The sequence below is a fragment of the Ornithorhynchus anatinus genome, chromosome 1, assembly GCF_004115215.2.
Source record: "Ornithorhynchus anatinus isolate Pmale09 chromosome 1, mOrnAna1.pri.v4, whole genome shotgun sequence".
Lineage (NCBI taxonomy): Eukaryota > Metazoa > Chordata > Mammalia > Monotremata > Ornithorhynchidae > Ornithorhynchus > Ornithorhynchus anatinus.
In genome coordinates this window covers 43,718,079-43,741,659 of record NC_041728.1, presented here as the reverse complement: position 1 = coordinate 43,741,659, position 23,581 = coordinate 43,718,079, and the positions used below count along the sequence as shown (strand labels likewise).

Here is a 23,581-nt window from a genome sequence, read left to right as displayed (position 1 = left end):
ATTTTTTATTTTGTCCCCCATGAAGTTGGAAAACAGCTGTTATTATCCTTCCTATCATTTTTATAATTTACCAACAGTCACCCTGCAGTTTGCTTTTTTAGGCTACCTCATTAATTATTTTATTTTTGATGCTTTCATTTGGATAGTCTTCTTTACATCTATCTTGAAGAGCAGTTGCCACAACCAGAGACAGTATAATACTAAATGCCTGACCATTCATATGCTAAAGTCTGTCTAAAACTAGCAAGCAGACTATATTTGGGAATCATATGGGTAAAATAATTCACCAGTTGTGTGCCCCTAGAAGCAGCATGGCTTGGACAGAGCACTGGCCTGGGAGTGAGAAGGTCATGGGTTCTAATCCCAGCTTTGCCACTTGTCTGCTGTGTGACCTTGGGCAAGTCACTTAACCTCTCTATGCCTCACCTGTAAAATGGGGATTAAGATTGAGAGCCCCACATGGGGAAAGGGACTGTGTCCAACCCCATTAGCTTGTATCCACCTCATAGTGCTGTACAATGCCTGGCACAGTACAATACCTGGCACACAATAAGTACATAGTAAATACCATAATCATTATTATTATTTCTCCTTCTAGACTATACACTTCCCCTCTGGACTGTAAACTCTTTTTGGGCAGGGATTGGGACAATTGACTCTATCATATTGTACTCTCCTAAGTGCTTAAGTACTACACTCTGCCCACAATAGGCACTCAGTAATACCAATAATTGATTGATTGATCCTCTTTTCTCTCCTCTGTTTTCAATTCAGTATTGGTTTCAATTCACAAGGGTTTGAACTCTCATTTCTATAGCCCTGGGCATATAAGAATCTACCTGCGTTTCAACTCTACCACTCTTGGGCTTGTTTTTCAGCTAAAACATAGAAGGTATTCATCCTAGATTGAATCTGGTGAAAATGAAAGAAGAATCATCTTAATTGCAAGTCCCTACACCATGGAATGCCATGACCCTGGCAGTGGAGGGTCACAAGGTGGTTCAGTGCCAGTGTTTTCATTCAAGCCTTCTAGATTTCTATAGCCAACGTCTTATGCCTGGACACTATTCATCCGGGCTCAGCTCCAGTTGGACAAAATATTCCCTATTTAATGTTTCTTTGGACCTTGCTAATGGATCCCATGGAGAGGCTTGGACACATAAATGGACTGACCCTATGGTTTCTGCTCAGGTAATAGCAAACCTGGGCTCTTGCTTTAAAGGCAATTGGAACATTTTATCTGACCAATTTTTAAAATTATAATGTGGAATAATGAGTGCTGTATTTTTCTAACGGCTATGTTCCGAGGTGTTTTGTTACTTACAGGGCCGTGACTTAAGATCCTGTATCCACCAGCTTTTAATCAGCACCTCAAATTCGAAGTTTCAAATTCAAGTAAAAGCGTGTTGACTTTCAGCTTATAGGTTATATTTTCCATCTAGTAATCCTCTGAAAGCTGAATTAGCAGATTTACAAGAATATTTGAGGTTACGTGAATGTCAGAAAAGAGATGGCAATCTGTTTTGAAATGAAAAAGGGAAATCTAGGTGGCCTTAATCAAATATTAATACTCTTGAAAGAATGCATCCAACAGGCATTGACTCCTATTACATCTGGTGACCATGGCAGAGAGTTCATAAATGTGAATGGAACGCATTTTCATTTTCCTCTTCTTCATTAGAGACCTTCACTCTTTTTTGGGTAAGGTGAAGTAATAATCAGGGAGAGCCATTTACTTAGATTTAGTAAGCTAAATCTAGGCTTCACTCTAGGTTCACTCTAGGCTTCAAGGCTCTCCATCACCTTGCCCCTTCCTACCTCTCCTCCCTTCTCTCTTTCTACCACCCACCCCGCACGCTCCGCTCCTCTGCCGCCCACCTCCTCACCGTCCCTCGGTCTCGCCTATCCTGCCGTCGACCCCTGGGTCACGTCCTCCCGCGGTCCTGGAACGCCCTCCCTCCTCACCTCCGCCAAACTGATTCTCTTTCCCTCTTCAAAACCCTACTTAAAACTCACCTCCTCCAAGAGGCCTTCCCAGACTGAGCTCCTCTTCTCCCTCTACTCCCTCTGCCATCCCCCCTTTACCTCTCCGCAGCTAAACCCTCTTTTTCCCCTTTTCCCTCTGCTCCTCCACCTCTCCCTTCCCATCCCCACAGCACTGTACTCGTCCGCTCAACTGTATATATTTTCATTACCCTATTTATTTTGTTAATGAATTGTACATCGCCTTGATTCTATTTAGTTGCCATTGTTTTTACGAGATGTTCTTCCCCTTGACTCTATTTATTGCCATTGTTCTTGTCTGTCCGTCTCCCCTGATTAGACTGTAAGCCCGTCAAATGGCAGGGACTGTCTCTATCTGTTGCCGACTTGTTCATCCCAAGCGCTTAGTACAGTGCTCTGCACATAGTAAGCGCTCAATAAATACTATTGAATGAATGAATGAATAAGCTATGGAAGGCCCCCACATAAAGCATTTCATGTTCACAATACCTAACAATAAAATTGTTATATTTATTATAAAATGAGCCTAATAATTGGGCACATCAGATAAATTAGATAAATTAATTTTTTTAATTTTGGTATTAGTCAAGCAAATGGTATGTGCTGAGTTGTGACTGTATGCAAAGCACTATACTAAGCACTTGGGAGAGTACAGTACAACATAGACATGTTCACACATTCCCTGCCCAAATGGAGTTTAGAGTCTAGGGGGCAATAATGATGCTATTCTATGTCCTTTTAAATTTTGCTGGACCTGGTGATGGACTAGATGGTATCCACTGTGGGGCCAGTTGTACCCTGGATTGCATTTTTTTGAGCCTTGATGTGGTGTCTTCTGTTTTGTTTTTTTTAAATGGCATTTATTAAGTGCTTACTATGTGTCAGGCACCGTGTCAGGCTGGAGTAGGCACAAGTTAATCAGGTTGGACACAGTCCATGTCTCACATGGGGCTCACAGTCTTAATCCCCATTTAACAGATGGGTATTTGAGGCCCAGAGAAGTTGTGACTTCCCTGAAGTCACAAAGCAGACAAGTGGTATAGGTAGGGTTAGAACTCAGATCCTTCTGACTCCCGGGCCTGGTCTCTCTCCACTAGGCCACCCTGCTTCTTCTGTTGCTTTTGCTGTGTCTGTTCTGTAGGTCTCAGTCATAAATGGTGGCTTCTCTGCTTACCTAAGGTTTTACAGAGATGTGAACTTCAAGTAATAATAATGGTAATTGCAGTGTTTGTTAAGTACTTATGTGTCAGGCACTGTTCTAAGTGCTGAGATATATAAAAGATTCTAGATAATCGGGTTGGACACAGTCCCTTTCCCACATAGGGCTCACAGTCTTAATCCCCATTTTACAGATGAGGGAACTGAGCCACAGAGAAGTGAAGTGACTTGCCCAAGCTTATACAGCAGACATGATCTGGGATTAGAACCCAGGTCCTTCTGACTCCCAGGCCATTGCTCTATCCAATATGCCACACTGTTAGTACCGATTCCAGTAGTCCAGTCTGCGGGATCTAGAAAGATGTCCTCCATGGATTTATGATAGGCCATTCATCAAAGACCCCTCTCAGGGTCGCACCTGGAGAGTTTCCAGTACTCTACTAGTCTCGGCTATGGGAGGAAGAGTAAAGCAGAGTCATACCCACTCCATTCCTAGCTTGGGCAGTGGCTAGGGAGTGGAACACAATCTGCTACAAGTCAAAACTCACCTGTGGGCAGTAACAGCATGGGAGAGAGTCAAGAGTGGAAACTTGAGTTTACTGCGTGGAAGGAGGCAATGGTAAACCACTTCTGTATTTTTACCAAGAAAACTCTAAAGATACACTACCTGAACGATTGCAGATGCACAGCGGGGCGTTCTGGGAGAGATGTGTCCGTTTTATCGGTATGGGTCGGAAACGACTCCACAGCATAAAACAAGACAAGACTCACCAAAGTGTCCACAGGGGCAGGAAAGGTAGCAATAGAGGATGTCTCTCTAATCCTTCTCCCCATACGGGTTGCACATCCCGCAGTGTGGCTCACTGGAAAGAGCACGGGCTTTGGAGTCAGAGGTCATGGGTTCGAACCCCGGCTCTACCACTTGTCAGCTGTGTGACTTGGGCAAGTCACTTAACTTCTCAGTGCCTCAGTTACCTCATCTGTAAAATGGGGATTAAGACTGTGAGCCCCACGTGGGACAACCTGATTCCCCTGTGTCTACCGCAGCGCTTAGAACAGTGCTCGGCACATAGTAAGCGCTTAACAAATACCAACATTATTACATCTGTCTTCCCTGGTCACCCTTACACCATGAATTCTTCTGGGAATACCTTGTTGGGGTTGGACAGAGCTGAGGAGTATTCATTAATTCAATAGTATTTATTGAGCACTTACTATGTGCAGAGCACTGTACTAAGTGCTTGGAATGTACAGTTCAGCCACAGATAGAGACAATCCCTGCCCAGTAATGGGCTCATAGTCTAAACAGGGGAGACAGACAACAAAGCAAAACAGAACAGAACAAAACATAACAAAATCATCAAGATAAATAGAATCATGGAGATATACACCTCATTAACATAATAGGGTAATAAATGATATATACAATGAGGGGAGGGGAAGGGGGAAGAGCAGAAGTTAGGGGGGAAGGGGAGGAGGAGCAGAGGGAAAGGGGGGGCTCAGTCTGGGAAGACCTCCTGGAGGAGGGGAGCTCTCAGTGGGGCTTTGAAGAGGGGAAGAGAGTTAGTTTGGTGGATGTGAGGAGAGAGGGCATTCCAGGACGGCGGTAGGACGTGGGCCAGTGGTCGACGGCGGGACAGGCGTGAACGGGGGACCATGAGGAGGTGAGCGGCAGAGGAGCGGAGTGTATGGGGTGGGCAATAGAAAGAGAGAAGGGAGGTGAGGTAGGAGGGGGCAAGGTGATGGAGAGCTTTGAAGCCAAGAGGAGTTTTTGCAGTAGACACATCCAGCCATTCTCTCAGGAGTGGAACAGTAAACCTTCTTCCCTGAGCCTTCCTGTATGTTAAGCCTAGAGATGCAAATAGGGGGAATGATGATTCACTGCCTCGCATACCACATTCCCCGGCTGGAATTGAGCTTACAACTTGTTCAGGGAAAGAACAGGGACAGAGGTGTTAAAGGGATGATCTTCCCTTTGTACCACTGCTGGGTGCATGCATCTGCCTCTTGGAGCCTTTAGAAAGAATTCAGATATTTTGCAATTTGTTGTATTTTAGTCCCTTGAATAATGTCCCTTATTATTGCCTAGTAAGTAGACGGGCCTGAGAGTTAATAGGACCTGGGTTCTAACCCAATTAGACTGTGAGCCCCTGATTAGACTGTGAGCCCGTCACTGCTCAGGGATTGTCTATATCTGTTGCCGAATTGTACATTCCAAGTGCTTAGTACAGTGCTCTGCACATAGTAAGCGCTCAATAAATACTATTGAATGAATGAATGAATAATTCTGACTCTGGCACTTGTCTGTTATGTGACCTTGGTTAAGTCACTTCACTTCTCTGTGCCTTGGTTTCCTCATCTGTAAAAGGGGGTTAAGACTGTGAGTCCCATATGGGGAACAGACTTTGTCCAACATGATTAGCTTGTAGCTGCCCCAGCACTTATTACAGTGCGGGGCACATAGTATATGCTTAAAAAATAACATAGGGAAAAAAATGCTGAGATGTTTTCTATTCAGTAGACTTAGGATGCACCTTTCCTGATTGGTTCCCTGAACCCTAAATCATATAAACCCACCAGCCATCTCGAGCACTTATGAACTACCCATCTGCCACACTTCTGTAGGTGTGTTTTTGCGTTAACACATTTTATTCACTTGTAAATTATTTTTCTATTTATTTGCATAATGGCCCCATCCCCTGATTTTAAGGGAGGAAATCAAGAGATTATTACTTTTTTAAGTAATGGTAGCAGCATGTAAAAGGGTAGGAAGACCAATAATAATAACAATATTTATAATACTTGTTAAGCACTTACTATGTGGTGATGATGATGGTGATGATGGTATTTAAGTGCTTACTATGTGCCAAACACTGTTCTAAGCCCTGGGCGCCAACTACTGTTCTAAACATTGGGGTAGATATATGTTAATCAGTTGGGACAGGGTCCCTGTCCGACATGGGGCTCATAGTTTAAGTATAAGTCGGTTCAGAACATATGAATGTTGCAGATTCAGGCTCAAACCTGGTAGTTCCTTCACTGAAACATGCGAGCTCCAGAGAATGAAAAGAAGAAGGGTTTGGGGAGATAATTCATTAAGTGCCTTTTGCATGTTGCACTTGGAAAAATACCATAAATGTTAGAAACACAGTCTCAAGTACTGCTTATGTTTTTTAATGGTATTTGTTAAGTGCTTGCTGTATGTCATGCAATGTTCTGAGCATTTGGGTAGATGCAGGGTAATCCCTGTCCCACACAGGGCTGACATTGTAAGTTTGGAGGGAAAACAGATATTGAATCCCCATTTTAGAGTTGAAGAAACTGAGATATAGAGAAGTTAAGTGATTTGCCCAAGGTCACACAGCAGGCAAGTAGGAGTAGGATTAGAACCCAGGTCCTCTGACTCCCAGGCTCCTGCTCTTCCCATTAGGCTATGTTCCTTCCTCTTTATCTTCCTTCTAGCCCACAGACTTTCTGTTTTTTCTACTCTTCTTTTTTTTCCTGCTCCCTTTATTGTTAGACCTAATTCGTTGCTTAATAGCCTCTCCTCTGTTTTGGAGTTGCAAAACTTATGCAAAAAAAGTGGGGCAGTTATGTGAGTAAATATGTTATCTATTTAAAAAACCCTATTTTTAGGTCTTCCCTGCTGAGTATAAGATAACTGTGAGCAAAGCATGTGTCATTCATTTTTGTTTTTTTGACTCCTCAAATGCCTAGTACTATACAGTTCATGTAATGGGAGTTCAGTGATTATTATTACTACTTCTCTTACTACTTTTATAGCCAGAAATATTAGTTACACAGTTTCAGAATTTCACAATTTTTCCTGATGACTAAGAAGACTTTTCAGACATCTTGAAAATTCCTTGTGAGCTTTTAGCCCAGGCACAGTACCAAACATCTTGGTCTCATGAGAATTGTGTTTTCTCTTGATGACCAGGGATCATGTCTACCAACTCCATTATAATGTATTCTACAAAGTGCTTAGTACATAATCCTCTGCATACAGTAAGGGCTCAATAAATACTGATGATGATGATGATGATGATGATGATGATGATGAAGGGAAATCCTTTGTTCCTTTTATAATTAGCTCAGGCATTTGAGATAATGACTATCCCTGCCTCTCTACATAAGCATCAAATCTTAATCTCATGCCGACATTGAGATTCCAATAAATTTCCCCATTGTTTAAGGAGGGATAAAATTTAGGAAAATGTGCAAAAGTATCAAATGAGAGCTCTAGGCAGACAAATGGTATTTATTATTATTTTATTGTTATTATTGTATTTGTCAAGTGCTTACTATATGTCAAACACTGTTCCAAGTACTGCAGTAATTACAAATTAGCATTTATAATAATAATAATAATGTTGGTATTTGTTAAGCGCTTACTATGTGCCGAGCACTGTTCTAAGCGCTGGGGTAGACACAAGGGAATCAGGTTGTCCCACGTGGGGCTCACAATCTTAATCCCCATTTTACAGATGAGGGAACTGAGGCACCGAGAAGTTAAGTGACTTGCCCAAAGTCACACAGCTGGCAAGTGGCAGAGCCGGGGTTCGAACCCATGACCTCTCACTCCAAAGCCCGTGCTCTTTCCAGTGAGCCACGCTGCTTCATTTATGCTTGGGAGAGTTGGTACAACAATACAATAGAGTTGGTAGACTTGTTCTCTGCCCACTAGGAGCTCACAGTCTGGAGGGGATGACAGATATTAAAATTTATAAGTTCCAGATATGTACATGCATGTAAGGGATGGGAGTATTTTTAAAAAAATCCAAAAACAGTCTTTAAGAAAGGCACTTGATTGGCAGACAGCAACCGTGCAGCTATTACTATGTCTACGATCTCAGGGTAACTTCAAAGCCACTATCAGCCAACTAGAATTCCTCCCTAGAATGACATTGCTAGGGTAGTTTGCTGTTCTAATGGCTATTCTAAAGAAAATTCCTTAAACTGTTATGAACCTGAATTTTCCAGATTCCTGCTCTCCTCCAGATTTCTATCTTATTTTAAGCCCTACAATCTTTTTAGCCTTTTAACCTTTTTATAGCTGCTTAAGAAATATCTCCTGCACTTACATGAACTATAAAACAGGTTATTTTGATGGAAGACATGGGAGGGTCAGAAGACCAAAAGAGGGCAAGGGGTGAAGCTGCTTGTTCATCTACTTTTGCCGAGTCAGAGAGTATGCAGAGACCCAGCTGAAATCCTTATTCTCGCCTCATGCCTGCTTTATTTGCTAATTTTAAAGGGTAAGCTCACTAGGATGGTGCCTGGAGGCATAAAATATCCAGAGTATAATTCTCACTCAGGATGTACCAAAGTCACTCCCCAACAAGGCCACGTTACTCATGTTAATGGATTTGTGAGGACCCCCAAGGGACACAAGATGTCACTACGTTGCCCTGCGTTTGATGAGGTGGGAGGATCCCTGCCCTGTGATGAGCCACTACCATCCCCAGGACCAGCGCTTAGTACAGTCTCTGGCACATAGTAAGCACTTAACAAATACCATCATTATTAGCTTCAGCATCACTCTCCCAGGAGAGCCTTTGGCCCCAAGAATCGTGTGTGTGTGCATACTTGTGCATGTGTGTGTGTGCGCACATGCTGTTCACAGACACATCACCAACCTTTTGCCCACATTTGGCATGGAAATCCCTCCTTCTTCATAGCCGTCTTCACAGAGACAATTACTCTCCCTACCTTCGAAACCTCATTGAAGGCACATCTCCTCCACGAGGCCTTCCGTGACTAAGCCCTCCTTTCCTCATCTCCCACTACCTTCTGTGCTGCCCTGTTTTGCTCCCTTTATTCATCCCCCTCGTCCCACAGCACTTATGTGCATATCTGTAATTTTATTTATTTATGTAATGTCTGTGTTCCCCACAAGACTGTAAGCTTGTTGTGGGCAGGGAATGTGTCTATTGTTATATTGTACTATCCCAAGTGCTTAGTACAGTGCTCTGCACACAGTAAGAGCTCAGTAAATATGATTGACTGACTGACAATTAACTAATTAACCTTAGTAGTACGTGAAGGATCTGTTAGCTAATGGATGGGGTCAGGTCTGGTCACTGGCCACCAGGGCCAGGGCTTGCTTTGGGCCACAACTGCTGCTCCTGCTCCACCCCAATCAGCTCCCTCTCAGACAAGGGTTTTGGGGCAGGGCAGGGAGTGGCCAAGATTGTTATACTGTACTCTCCCAAGTGCTTGATACAGTGCTTTGCACATAGTAAGCACTCAATAAATACAATTGAATGAATGGGGCAAGGAGAGGGAAAAGAAGGCAATTCTCTGCCTGTGCCTCGCTTCCTGAGATTCTGGGGTCTGTCTCCCCCACTGAGGCTGAGCCTGGGGTCTCTGGAGCTGAGCTGACCAGAGCGGTAGCTCCTGCGTAGCTGACGTCTGTGGCTAATGCTTGGCTGGGAGCTTCAGGTCCCATGCACTTTCCGCACATTGCCCCTAACCTGCAGTGGTAGTTGCAGGGAAGGGAGGGAGGGAATGCCACTGCTAGAGAGGGACTGATTGTGGAAGGGGAAACCTGATCCATCCGACGTCAGGGAAGCAGGGTGACCTAGTGGAAAGGGCATGGGCCTAAGCACCTGAGTACCTGAGTTTGAATCCTGGTTCTGCACTTCTCTGCTGTGTCATCTTGGGCAAATCACTTCACTTCTCTGTGTCTCAGTTCCCTTACCTGCAAAATGGAGATTCAATACCTGTTCTCCCTCCTACATAGATTGTGAGCCCTCTTTGGGCCCGATTATCTTGAATCTTCCCTAATGCTTGGCACATAGTAAGTACTTAAATACCACAGTTATTATTTTTTATCAAGGTGGTTTTTGGACGGGGCTGCATTGTAAGACTTCCGGTAATCCCCCCTCAGCCCCGGACCCCTGAGTTTCAGCCGCAGGAGCCCCTGCGTTAATCCGTCCATGTTCCCAAATATAATTTAGGTTGTTTTGGAGGTGAAGTTGTTTTTTAGCATCAGGTGACATTTGTGAAATGGTTTCCACTCATTAGAGTGTAGGCTCCTCATGGGCGGGGCAGGGATTATTGGGTTATCATGTACTTCCTAAGCACCTAGTAGAGTGTACCACAGCAGGTACATCCTCCAGAAATACTAGTACTATCAATCAATGGTATCAATTGGGCACTTACTGTGTAGAGAGCACTTTACTAAGTGTTTGGAAGCATACAATAACACAGAGTTAACAGATACGTTCCCTATCCACAACAAGCCTATACCTGTTCTAATGTTGGCATATCGCAGGAAGCAGCTTCCTTTCATATGGAGGGCCTTGCCTCTGTAAATGTCGATTAGTATACCATGTCCATTAGAAAACATTTTCCCTCCATTCCATTCGTACTAACCATTAGTAACCAAACCTCCAGTCTCAGCAAAATTTATCTCCTGCGCCTTTCTGAAGCCAAAGCTGCTCAGGCAAAAACTGCTCCCCAAGCCAGGCTGATCCCAATTTTTGCCAACATTTATGAGCCATTCATTGAAATTGTCTGAAAGGTTCAGTCAAGTTGGCTATACCCCATGGATAAGTCAGTGGATTTTGGATGGTTTTGACCCAGAATCAGGTGAATCTCAGCAGTTTTGGCCCAGTTTCTCTGTAAAATTTTGGATTTGTCCAAACTTGACACTTCCTGGGAACCCATTCAAACTGAAACCGGAAAAAGGTTTTACACAAACCCCATGAAAACCAAATCTGCCAAGTTTCCCACTGCTCCAGTGTTAGGATAATTTCTGTATATTCACACTGAAGGCGAGCTAAAACGTCCTCATGAATCTCTCATGAGGGATCTCGTTTGAAACAACCCAGACATTTTCCCTTTGCCCTCTATTTCCAAAATATGGTGTCTGTGTTGTATCTCTGTGGATTACAATGTGTGAGTATTTTTAAATAATGGGACTAGTCTCAAATAGTCAGCTATAGAAATATATAAAACATTAGCATGCATTTTGACTAAGTGAAGGAAGTATTCGTGAGGACGTTTCACTGATTACTTATGCCATAGGCCAAATAAGTCTTGATGGTCCATGTAGGAAGCCAAATGGTTCGTTCCACTTAACCTGAAAAACCTAACTGATTTCTATGATGGGGTTCCTTAGTCATAACTGTGGTATCTATTAAGTGCCTACTATGTGCCAAACACTTCTAAGCACTAAGGTAGATAAAACATAATCAGATCAGACACAGTTCCTTTCCTAACACAGTGCTCAGAATCTAAGGGGCAAGGAAAACCAGTATTTAATTCTCATTTTCAGATGAGGAAAGAGACAGACACAAGGTTAGAACACAGGTCCTCTGACTCCCAGGCCCATATTCTTTCTATTAGGCCATGCTGCTATTCACAAGGTATTCCGTTCCTTGTGTTTTTAGATTCCTTAGATTGTAAACCCCCTTCATTTCCTACAGGCCACCACTCTCCCCACCTTTAAACCCCTCCTAAAAGCATTTCATCATCAAGAGGTCTTGCTGACTAAGCCCTTTTTCCAATAATAATAATAATAAAATTGTGCTATTTAAGTGCCTACTATGTGCCAAGCACTATTCTAAGCTTTGAGGTAGATACAAGATAATCAGGTTCCTCCATCAGACTCACAGTCTAAATAGAAGGGAGCACATGGGGTTCACAGTCTAAGAAGGAACTGAGGCACAGGAGGGTTAAGTGACTTGCCCAAGATCTCACAGCGAACATGTGGCAGAGCTGGGATTAGAACCCAGGTATTCTGAATTCCAGACTTGTACTCTTCCCTAGGCATGCTGTTTCTCACCCTACTCACCTTCCCTTCTGCTTGGCCTATGCACTTAGGTTTGTACCCCTAAGGACTTGTTATTCACCCCACCCTCAGCCAAACAACACTTATGTACCTCTCTTTACATTCCAACATTTCTTCTATCTTCTTTTCTAGACTGTAGACTCCATCTCTTCCCCTCTTCAAAACCCTACTTAAAACTCACCTCCTCCAAGAGGCCTTCCCAGACTGAGCTCCTCTTCTCCCTCTACTCCTTCTACCACCCCCGTTCACCTCTCCGCAGCTTAACCCTCTTTTCCCCCCATTTCCCTCTGCTCCTCCCCCTCTCCCTTCCCATCCCCTCAGCACTGTACTCGTCCGCTCAACTGTATATATTTTCATTACCCTATTTATTTTGTAATTGAAATGTACATCACCTTGATTCTATTTAGTTGCCATTGTTTTTACGAGATGTTCTTCCCCTTGATTCTATTTATTGCCATTGTTCTTGTCTGTCCGTCTCCCCCAATTAGACTGTAAGCCCGTCAAACGGCAGGGACTGTCTCTATCTGTTGCCAACTTGTTCATCCCAAGTGCTTAGTACAGTGCTCTGCACATAGTAAGCGCTCAATAAATACTATTGAATGAATGAATGAACAAGAAAATCAGAAGTAATGTGAACTAGTGGAAAGAGTACAAGGACCTGGGTTGTAATCCCGACTCTACCACTTACCTATTGTGTGACCTTGGGCAAATCACTTCCTTCTTTGTGCCTCTGTTATGTCATCTGTAAAATGGAGACTGAGACTGTGAGCCCCATGTGGGACATGAACTACGTCCCACCTGATTAATTTTCCCAGTGCTTAGTACAATGCTTGCCACATATATCAATCAATCAGTGGTATTTATTAGCACTTACTATATGCGGAGCACTGTTCTAAGCATTTAGAAGAGTATAATACAACAAATTAGCAGACTTGCTCCCTTCCCATAATGAGTTTGGACTCTCCTGGTTCACACTAGTTGTAGATTCAAGAATCAGAAATACCAGTTCTGAGAGTGGTGGGCAAATTGGTGAATCAGTCAGTGGCCAAAACCATCCAAGGAAGCTCATAAGGATTCTGAAGATGACAAGCAGACTATAGCATGGATGACCTTTTTCTCTCTTTGTTTTTTTTTTTTGAAAGTGTTTTGAAGAAAGAGATTAGGCCTCGGTGCCTTGGGCTATATTTCCACTTTATGATTAATTCACTATTTGACATGTGATGCAACTTTCAACCTTCCTCACTTCATGCATCTCTGAAATAGTTCTAACACTACCTACATGAGGGCGTTGTAAAGTTTATTGAGGGCTTGTAATAAACTTGGATCTCAGATGAAAGGTTCTGTAGAGTGTAAAATTGTCACTATTAACATTATTAATAAAAAATCCACAAAGTGGGATAAAATTTAATTAAGTGAAGGGTTGCCACTGATGACAGCCCAGAACTATACAGAAAGATGTATAAGAGCCTATTTTACTGTCTCTTTCCAAACTACCCAGGCCTCATTATTCATGTGTATTCAAAAATTCTTTATAATTTACTATCATCCTTCAATGATTTCCTGAAGCTCCAGAGTCTTCTCTTACTTTTAACACATCTCTGCCTGCCTGCAGCCGGATCCATCAGAAATGAGCCCAAGATTTCATAACTTACATGTAGCAGAACCAGCCAGATGGTTGAGTATCTATGAGAAGTATAGAATCTCTCCCTAAGTGTCTCCTTTGTCTCCCATTTTTTTTCCTTTTCTCATCTAACTCCGGCCTGAATTGTTTCTGGGATAACCAGCCAGAGGATCTGGGTTCTAATCCCAGCTCTGCCACATATCTGCTCTGTGGCCTTGGACAAGTCACATAACTACTCTGTGCCTCAGTTCCCTCATTTGCAAAATGGGGATTCAATACCTGTTTTCCCTCCTACTTAGACTTTGAGCCTCATGTGGGACCTGATTAGCTTGCATCTACCCCACCGCTTAGTACATTGCTTGACACAAGATAAGCGCTTAGTAAATAAAGCTTCATTTTAGTCCCTCCAGAAGTCCTAATCCTGTAGGCGGGGATAACAAAGCAGTAGATGGGAGGATGAGGGGATCGCTGAAAAGGACAGCCCTCCCAGAAATGAATTTCTAGTCACTTCTGGGTTGGTTCCAGTTTATGCAACCTAGTAGGGCACAGCCATGGGCTTTGGTGGTTGAGACTGTGGCTCAGATTTCCAGCCAGTGTGACACGTGCCATAGCAGCCCATCCAGGTGAGGCTTTCTGCCATCCACCTCCCTCAGCTCCATAGCAGAGCTCACATCTGGGCTGGTGTCATCTGAAAAGGAAGGCAGCAGTAGGGAGGAGCCAGGAGGTGTGCTGTTCTGTACCCTTTTTTTATTGAATTTGTTAAGTGCTTAATATGTTCTAGGCACTGTATTAAGCCCAAGAGTAGACACAAGATAATCAGGTTGGACACAGTCCCTGCCCCACATAAAGCTCACAGGCTTAGTCCCCATTTTACAGATAAGGCTATTGAGACACAGAGAAGTTAAGTGACTTGTCCAAGGTCACACAGCAGGAACTTGGCAGAACCAGGATTAGAACCCACCCAGGTCCTCTGACTCCCAAGCTGGTGCTTTTTCCACTAGGCCATACTGCTTCTCCATGCATTATTTTGTAACATTAGTAATGTCAAATACCATGACATCACAGTGTTTTCAAGTCACATCTTCCCTAGTAATCTCAGCTGTGATGGGAAGGATAATTTAAGTCAGTTTTATAAAGGATATGATGAATTGTGAAAAGAGGAATAGATAGCTAAACAAACAAGGCTGTTAGGCATAGCCAAGGTCTCCTGCTATTACTATCCAATTAAAGGCTTTGTTTCTCAAGTCTTGCTGAATTGTCTTTATCCTGTCTTTCCCAACACACAGCTGGAGCTTTTTTTAAGTAAATCAAGGAGGAAGACTGGTGGTAAATAGCACATTAATAATGAATGAAATTGATTGACAAGACATATTTAATTAGTTATGGGGCAGATTGGTGAATCTCTACTCAATCAATCAATGGTATTTATTGAGCATTTACTATGTGCAGAGCACTGTACTAAGTGCATGGAAAAATACAATTCAACAGAATTAGCAGATGCACTCCCTGTCCATAACAAGCTTACAGTCTAGAGGGCAAGACAGACATTAATATTAATAAGTAAGTAATTTATAATATACAATTTAAAGATATGCACATGAGTGCTTTAGGGTTGGGAGTGGGATGAATATCAAATGTCCAAAGTTCACAGATCCAAATGAATCGATGATGCCGAAGGGAGAGCTAGCTGAGGAAAAGAGGACTTTATCAGGGAAATCTACAACCTTGCAAGTTTGCTGTAGCAGAAACTCTGTTATTAAGAGGTGACAGATACCTGTGAATCCACACCCCTTCCAGTGGAAATTCTGATGACCTGCCACTTAACGGCTTTCAAGAATTGATGCAAAATTGGATTCTACTGTGGCCTTCAGCCAAATCCAAATTGAGGACTCCAGCCCTCTTAGAGAAGAGAGAGGTGAGAAGACTAAATGAAAGGTGTACCTAAAAATAGCCAGCGATTTACTAGATTTCTGGAATCTGTCAAAGACAAATAGTCATAGTAAAAAAAGTAATAGTGAAAATATACCAAATTAGAAGTCTTCTGTGAACCTGTTTTTTTAAACCCCATGTTCCATGTGTTTTCTACAGTGTCCAAAGCTCCAAGTAGTTTCTATTTTTATGTGTTCATGGAAGGATGCCGCACTTGTCACTTTAGCAAATATGTTAAACTGCTTGTGAATCCAAAGTTCCAAGTTATTTTGGCAAAATATGGACTTTTTCAATCTGATCATCAGCCTACAAAGCTTCAGTGTTGGTCCTCTGGATGAGTGCTTACTTTTGGCTTAACAAACTTTCTAGCAATTTTAGCCTCCCTGAAAGCAATCAACTGTTACAAATTCTACATCATCCTGACCATTTAATAACTCTTCCCTGTTTACTCTCGCAGTGTCTTTCTCTCTCCCTTTGCCACCCTGTTTAAAATTGAACTCCCATTGGGTCTTGAAGTTCATTAATAAACAGTTCATGAGGTTCTTGTGTACGGTTGAAGACCTTTCAGAGATTTTGGGGATGGGGTCAAGGAAACAAGCAGCTTGCTATCCAGAACATTTGGTATTTTAATGTAAGTTTCCCCCAAGATACAATTTTGTGGCATAAGATCTTTTGGAAATTGGATTAAGTTGTACCCTCCTGGACCTAGTTGCCTGAGCTGGAGGCCAGCTCTGTCTCCAAAGACTTAATTTTTCCTAGGTGGTCTTCAGGAAATAAGGCATTCCATTTTTATCCTTTGCAGTGGAACACGAAAACATATTTCCCACATTTGCTATGCTATTTCTCTCCATATGGTAAAGGTAGGGAACTTTTGCTTCAGGGTATGGGGAGTGGCTATACAACCAATATGCTAATCCAAATAGCCTGCCGTATACAGTTATTTGTACTTCCACTCAATGTTGTTGGAGAGAATGAGAACAGAAAAACATAAGCATTGCCAAAGCAGATCAGAGCAACAGTCCCGGAGAGCATTCTGGATGTGACAGTGACCTCCAAGGGTAACACTGGTTACAACTGGTTATGCTTCTCAGTATCCAGTCACATAATTGGGACTGTACCTTCTCATATGCCTGACTATTCCTGTAATAACCTATTGTGGACCTTCCATATGAGAATATTTCCAAACCCCATTTTTAACATTCTATTACTTTGGGCAGATACAATTTGCTGTGGTAATAAATACCATATGCTCATTACTCACTGTGTAAAAAACCTTTTCCTTTAGGGTGTTTTTTTTTCAATTATAACCACTTCATACTTTTTAAAAAATGATATTTTGTTAAGTTCTTACAATGTGCGAGGCACTGTATTAAATGCTGGGGTAGAGACTATAAGCTAATTATGGATAGGAACTATGTCTGCTAATTTTGTTGTATTGTACTCTTCGAAGCCTTTAGTGCAATACTGTGCATATAAAAAACACTCAATAAATAGCAATGATTTATTTATTGATTGATACAAGATAATCAGTTTGGACCCAGACCCTGTCCTGTATAGGACTCACATTTTTAATTCCCATTTTATAGATGAGGTAGCTGAGGCCCAGAAAGTTAAGTGACTTGCCCAAGATCACGCAGCAGACAATTGGCAAAGCCGGAATTAAACTCATGTTTTTCTAACTCTTAGCCCCGTACTCCTTTCACTAGATCATGCTGTTTCAATGCCCTCCTCTCCTGGTGGTTCTAAGGGGTTCTAAGTTTGACCTTGTGATATTACTAGGGGTTCTGGTCCCTAATTTCTGGCTGAAATAGCTCCAGGGGTCACTTTAGGAGCATCAGGATGCCTATTAGCCTCCCCTGGGCTTTAAAGTCCTCTGGTTCTTCACTTCTCTGGACCAATAGGTAGGGGGAACTCTGTATAGAAATCAGAATCACAGATCTTTGTGCTCCTGTTGCTGAGTCCACCCACAGTCCCAACCCTAGTTTCTGCCCCGAAGGTGAGGGAATTATTGGGGATCGGCCTACTACCTCCTGCTCGGGGCTGGCTACCAAAAGCTCACGGAGAAAGCATTCCCCCTCTCCCATAGCTTCTCAGGTCTTCGCATCTCCCCGTTATCCAGCACTTCCCCTCTAGTACGTTCCGCAGGCAGACACCAAGATCAGAGATCTCAGTAACATTTAATAGTATTCTTGCAGGTATTGTAAATCAGGTAAGCAATCAAATAAAATTCCAGTCCAAACTGCCTTTCCCCAGATCTAATACTTTCCCTCCCAGGACCCTCTGCATTTTCCTGTAGTTGTCCCAGAGCTCATATTCCTCCAGTTATCAATCAGTGGTATTTATTATGAGGGTTTACTGTGTGCAGAACACAGTAAGAGTATGCCTGGGAGAGTACAATATAATAGAGTTGGAAGATGTGATTCCTGACCACCTGGAGTTTATAATCTAGAGGTTCTCTCAGGGCTTCCCCAGATCCAGTCACCCCCTCTCCAAGACCTTTGGATACCAGGGCAGCTCTGTGCCTCTTCTTTCCCTCAGAGGCAGGAGTCCCGCTCCTCAAGAATCCTATCTCTGGACTCCAAACCTTCATGGTATCCTAATTCTCCCCCAGGATCATCTCCAATCCCTCCCTGACACAGCTCTGAGTCTTCTCTGTGTCCTGTTCTCCCAGGAACATGGTTCCAACCTCTCGCCTCTAAAATGGCCACAGGTCTTCTTCCCCTCCAATGACTTGGTCCCCCTACTCCCATTGCAATTCTTCCCTTTGATTGGCTTATGAGGAGCTACTGCCCTATAAGACATTAATTAAACATCCCTCAGGGAGGGAAACTTAGGGAAGATACAAGTTAATCAGACATAGTCCCTGTCCCACAAGAGGCTCACAATCCAAGTAAGAAGGAGAGCAGGTATTGAATCCTCATTTTGCTCTTCCTCCTCCTGATTGTGGAGTCTAGCTACAACCTCTATATTAGTGTCTGTCTCCCACTCTGGACTGTGAACTCACTGTGGGTAGGGAATGAGTCTGCTATATTGTAATATTGTACTCCCCCAGGTTTTTAGTACAGTGTTCTGCACACAGCAAGTGCTCAATAAATATGTGACTGACTGAAAAGTCTTAATATTTTATTAAAAAAAATTTATTAAAAAAAATTTATTCTTGTACAGAAACCGCTTGATATCCTTAATAATTGTGGCAGGCTTTCTGAAACCACCTCTTCCTGTGAACCTCAATAATGATAACAATAATAATTATGGTATTTGTTAAGAGATTACTATATGGCAGGCAGATCAGACTCAGTCCCTGTCCTATACTATGCTCACAATCTAATGATGAGGAAGAACAGATATTGAAACCCCATTTTACAGCTGAAGAAATTGAGTCACAGAGGAGTTAAGTGACTGCCCTTAAAGCACACAGCAGATAGTGGGATGAAGACAGGATTAAAACCCAGATCTCTTAACCCCCACAGTCCTGTGTTCTCTGAGTGGTAATGATTTGTTCAGTCTTGCAGGATCAGATTAGGCCATGCTAGCTTCAGAGGTGCTTTGTACCAGGATTGTGCTCCAGCATTGCTCTTCAGGACCTCTTTTTGCTTAGTCATCAAATGCCATTCCCCAAAAATTAGTAATTTTGAATATCACTGGTCATCCATTTCTCTAGGAACACAAATTATTGGGCCTCCTTTTACATAAACAGGTGTTTCACAGATCTGTCATCAGTACAGGGTTTATTAGCTTTCACCAGTGAACACTTAAATTAGCTTTCTTTGTGAGTAGAAATCTGATTCATATCTTGAAGAACTTTATTAAGAAATAGATACTAAAAGCATTTATGAATCGATCTCCCTTGTATCTTTTGCTAATTAGCCACTCAATATTCAACCCAAATTTCATCTAGAAAATTCTTGCAGACCACCGTTTATGAGGCATGGCATTGCCTAGTGGAAAGAGCACAGGCCTTGGAATCAGAGGATCCTAGGTCTAGTTCTGACCCCCCCACGTGCCTGCTGGGTGCCCTTGGACAAGTCACTTAACTTCTCTGTGCCTCAGTTACTTCATCTGTAAAATGTGGATTCAATATCTGCTCTCCTTTCTTACTTAGATTATGAACCCCATGTGGGACAGGAACTGTGTCTGACCTGATTATCTTGTCTCTTCCTCAGCACTTAGAACAGTTCTTGACACATAGTAACCACTTAATAACTACCATTATAATTACTATGATTTCCTATAGATGAAGTTGAAATGAAGTCCTTGTAAGAATGCATCATTACCATTTAAAATTTCGTGTTCTTTTAATCTGGAGTAGTGCTGTTGGTTGGCAATTCCTTAACAGGTATTTCAGTTTTCTATGACTTAAAAAAAGTCTTGCATCTCACTGGTAGGCACTTGTTTTGTCTTGGAAAAGAAAGAAGCACTGTGCATGAAAGTCCCTCAAGTGTATGTGTCTGTTTGAGAAAGTGTGAGTGTGTTTTTGTGTGTGTTTAAACACATTAAATATGAACCCAAACTTTAAAAGAAGTATATACAGAAGTGATTTGATTTATTTTTGTATTTAGTCTCAAAGCCACAATGATAAAAATAAAATAGAGTGCCTGATTTTGATTTAAATCTGCCTCCCGGCATAGCACTGAACTGCCTATCACTGAAAACATGTCCATATAGCAGGATTAACTGTTCACATGCACTTTCAACATCAAAGTGTGTGTATGAAGTAATGGAAAATGAGTAATTTGTTTTATCGTTCTCTCTGAGAACATTAGACCATCTCTTTAAAAGTAAATAGTCCTTTTTTAAAAAAAACAGAAAAGACTAATAGTGTTCACCACACAGAACTGTGCTTTTAAGTAAATTAACATGGATCCAGCCTCAGATATTGCAATTGGAGCTTTTTCCATCTATTGTTTATTATCAGTGCACTGTATCAGTACCCGCTGTTCCCTGTTAAATAATGAGCAGATGGACATGATTGCTCTCTTCAGGATTACTTGCATGCATTATGGCACATTGTTTTCTGTTTTCTTGGAAATAATTGCCAGTACCTAATTGCCCTCTGTGTCAGGTATTCTCACCACCCTTTTAACATTTTGCTCTGCATGGCTAAACCCATCTCCTTTATTAAAGAAAAACCCAGGCTTTAATGATGCAATATAGCACTTGGTCCCTGTTAAGGAGAGTTCTCTTTCTCCATCTTCAAACTATTGCTCTTCACTTGCATGCTTCAACTCAAAGATGCCTTTCCTCCCCTTTCTCCTTTTAATTTGGATTTTCTTCCCCTCTAGGCTGTAAGCTCCTCTCCAGGCTGTAAACTCATTTTGGGTAGGGAATATGTCTGTTATACTGTTGTGTGGTACTCTCCCAAGCACTGTGTACAGTGGTCTGCACTCAGTGAGCACTCAATAAATATGACTTGTTGATTATGATCATCTCTTATGTCCTCTTCCCCCTATTTAGTTCTCTCTACTGTCTACAATTTTCAAAGTACTTTATATAAGCAAAATTAGTAATTTAAGACTTTTATTTTTTTCTCTGTCTTCCTTCACCTCTTTCCCGCCTCTCATTTCACACAACTGGGTCAAGTAAACCAAAATTTCTGTACCAAAAGAGGATAGGTACAATAAAATTGAGGGACCTACCAGTTGTCCTTCTGCAGGTTGAACTGAATTTTTTTTTTAATGGTATTTGTTAAGTGTTTACCATGTGCCAGGCACCGACTAAGCAAGGGGATAGATACAAGCTAATTAGTTTGGACAGAAGTACCTGTCCCATATGGGGCTCACAGTCTTAATCCCCATTTTACAGATGAGGCTAAGAGAAATGATTGTCCAAGGTCATACAGCAGACAAGTGGCAGAACTGGGATTAGAACCAGATCCTTCTGACTCCCAGGACCATGCTTATCCACAAGGCTTTCCTCCCTATGACTGGTCCTCTTTTGAAGAAGAAATGAAATGAAACATGTAATGAAACATGTTTGTTTAGTCAGTGGTTGGGGAGGATAGGAAGTGAAAAAAATTCCCAGTAAGTTCTGCCTCCTCTTGGAAATACCTTTCTCAAAGATACCAAAGTGGAATGTAAATAGAGCATCTGCAATTTGATATGGCACTCATCCAAGAAAGCAAACATGATTTTAATTTTATTCTATTTTTTCTTTTCAAAGTCAATAACTTTGCTGTTCTTTTCCTGGAGTAAAGTGGCTTTTCCGCCCAATCCTGCTCTTGGGAACTTGCCGAGCCTTGGGTCCCCATTTTGGGTTTTCTGTAGACTGTAGTTAGAAGGCTTTAAGGAGAGAGATCTGGTGTGGTGAGGTCACTGTCTCTCCCGTACCTCTCAATCTTTCATACCTAAACACAGTTCCGCACCAACGACTGCTGTGGGAAGAAGTGGCAAACCATTAAACTCATCGCAATTCAGAGTGCAACATCAAGGTTTGGATGAACATAAAGCCACTGGAAATGAGCCGTGCAATATGAATGAGTACTCGTTGTGGGAGTGGAGCATTGAGAGGGCACAGGGTAAAGATTGATGGGTTCCTCTAGAAAATTCCTACACTGATGCCAGGGCTATATTGGAAATGACTCATATTCCTTCCCCCAACCCCTGCTCAGTTAAAAAAAAAACTAGTTTAAAACTTGGAAAGAGGAGGGAGAAACTATCATTTTCTAAGTGGTGAAGATCCAAATGCATTAAATTAATTTACTTCTTCCCTCTTTTAATTATCTGACCCTGAATACAGTATGGAAAATAAAAACCTATTCCTTTCATGGAGTATCTCAAGAATGCAAGTACAAATCTTCATTTTAAAATATGCACCAACTTGCAGTCATGGCGAATAGCAACATTCCCACCTACTTTGCTTTCTGTTCCTTAGTTGGAAGGTGTTCAAATAAGCAAGATCAAATTCTTGTTTTCAGTTTCACTTTTTAAATGGTCACACAGTACCCACATTTCAAAATCAAGATTTTCCTCTCTTTTTATGAGTTTAACTCCTCTCATTTTCTTTAGTGACACTCTATGACTTCACAGCATAAGACAAGACAGAAACATAGGAGACATGCCTACTAACTTAGTATTATCATACTGTCCCAAGTGCTTAGTACAGTGCTCTGCTCATAGTAAACATTCAACAAATACCATTGTTTGATTATCAAAGGAACATTAGGCAGTTATAGAAAGGATCATTGTGAGGGCAGTTTTGCAGCAAAGATGTAAAGCAAATTCTCTCCTTCACTCATTTTCATTCAGTAGTATTTATTGAGCGCTTACTATGTGCAGAGCACTGTACTAAGCACTTGGAATGTACAATTCGGCAACAGATAGAGACAATCCCTGCCCAATAATGGGCTCACAGTCTAAACGGGGAAGACAAACAGCAAAGCAAAACAGAACAGCTCATTTTGCAGCTGCCATTCTTCTCTTCAGATTCCCGTAATCCAGGTCTGCCCTTGCTCTGATGGAAAGCATTGAGGACCAGAAGCCCTTTGACTTCCATCTTCCTTACTCCACTATCAATCAGTAGTATTTTTTGTGCATCTACTTTACGTGAACTCTAAGCTCCTCCTCTAAACTGTAAGCTCCTTGTGGACAGAGAATGTGTCTACCCACTCTGTTGTACTGTGCTCTCCCCAGTGCTTAATGCAGTGCTCTGCCCTTAGTGCTCAATAAATGCCATTTATCGATTGCAGAGCATTGGGAGAATGCAGTATATTTAGAAGGCAAAATTCCTGCCCTAAAGAAGCTCATAATCGAGTGGAGTAGACAAACATAAAATAGAGATAGAAGGGAAAAAGAATGGACAAAGGATTCATTGATAAGTAAAGTGCTCAACTAAGGAGTACGTAACTGAACATATACAGAAGTGCTATGGGTGGTTATGAGTATCTAAGTGTAGAGGTGGTGCTATAGTACTGAGATGAAGACGAGGGAGAAGGAGAGTAAAAAAAGTGAATTGGAGAAGGCTTCTTGGAAGAGGTAGCATTTTAGAAGAACTTCAAAGATGAGGAGAACTATGGTTTGATGGATTGAAAGGGAGAGAAGGAACAGAAGGAAGATCAGGAGAGTTAAGAATTA

The 23,581-nt window shown here is 42.0% G+C and overlaps 1 protein-coding gene and 1 non-coding gene across 4 annotated transcripts in view; both read left to right on the top strand.

The window, feature by feature from the left end:
• The window catches only part of CEP128 (centrosomal protein 128), a 453,487-nt gene that overhangs the window by 374,414 nt on the left and 55,492 nt on the right, over nt 1-23,581 (top strand). The gene's annotated exons all lie outside the window — the stretch shown is intronic.
• LOC114817063 lies at nt 3,563-3,700 on the top strand. The gene has a single exon (XR_003764910.1). It is a non-coding gene; the product is annotated as a small nucleolar RNA SNORA7 (small nucleolar RNA).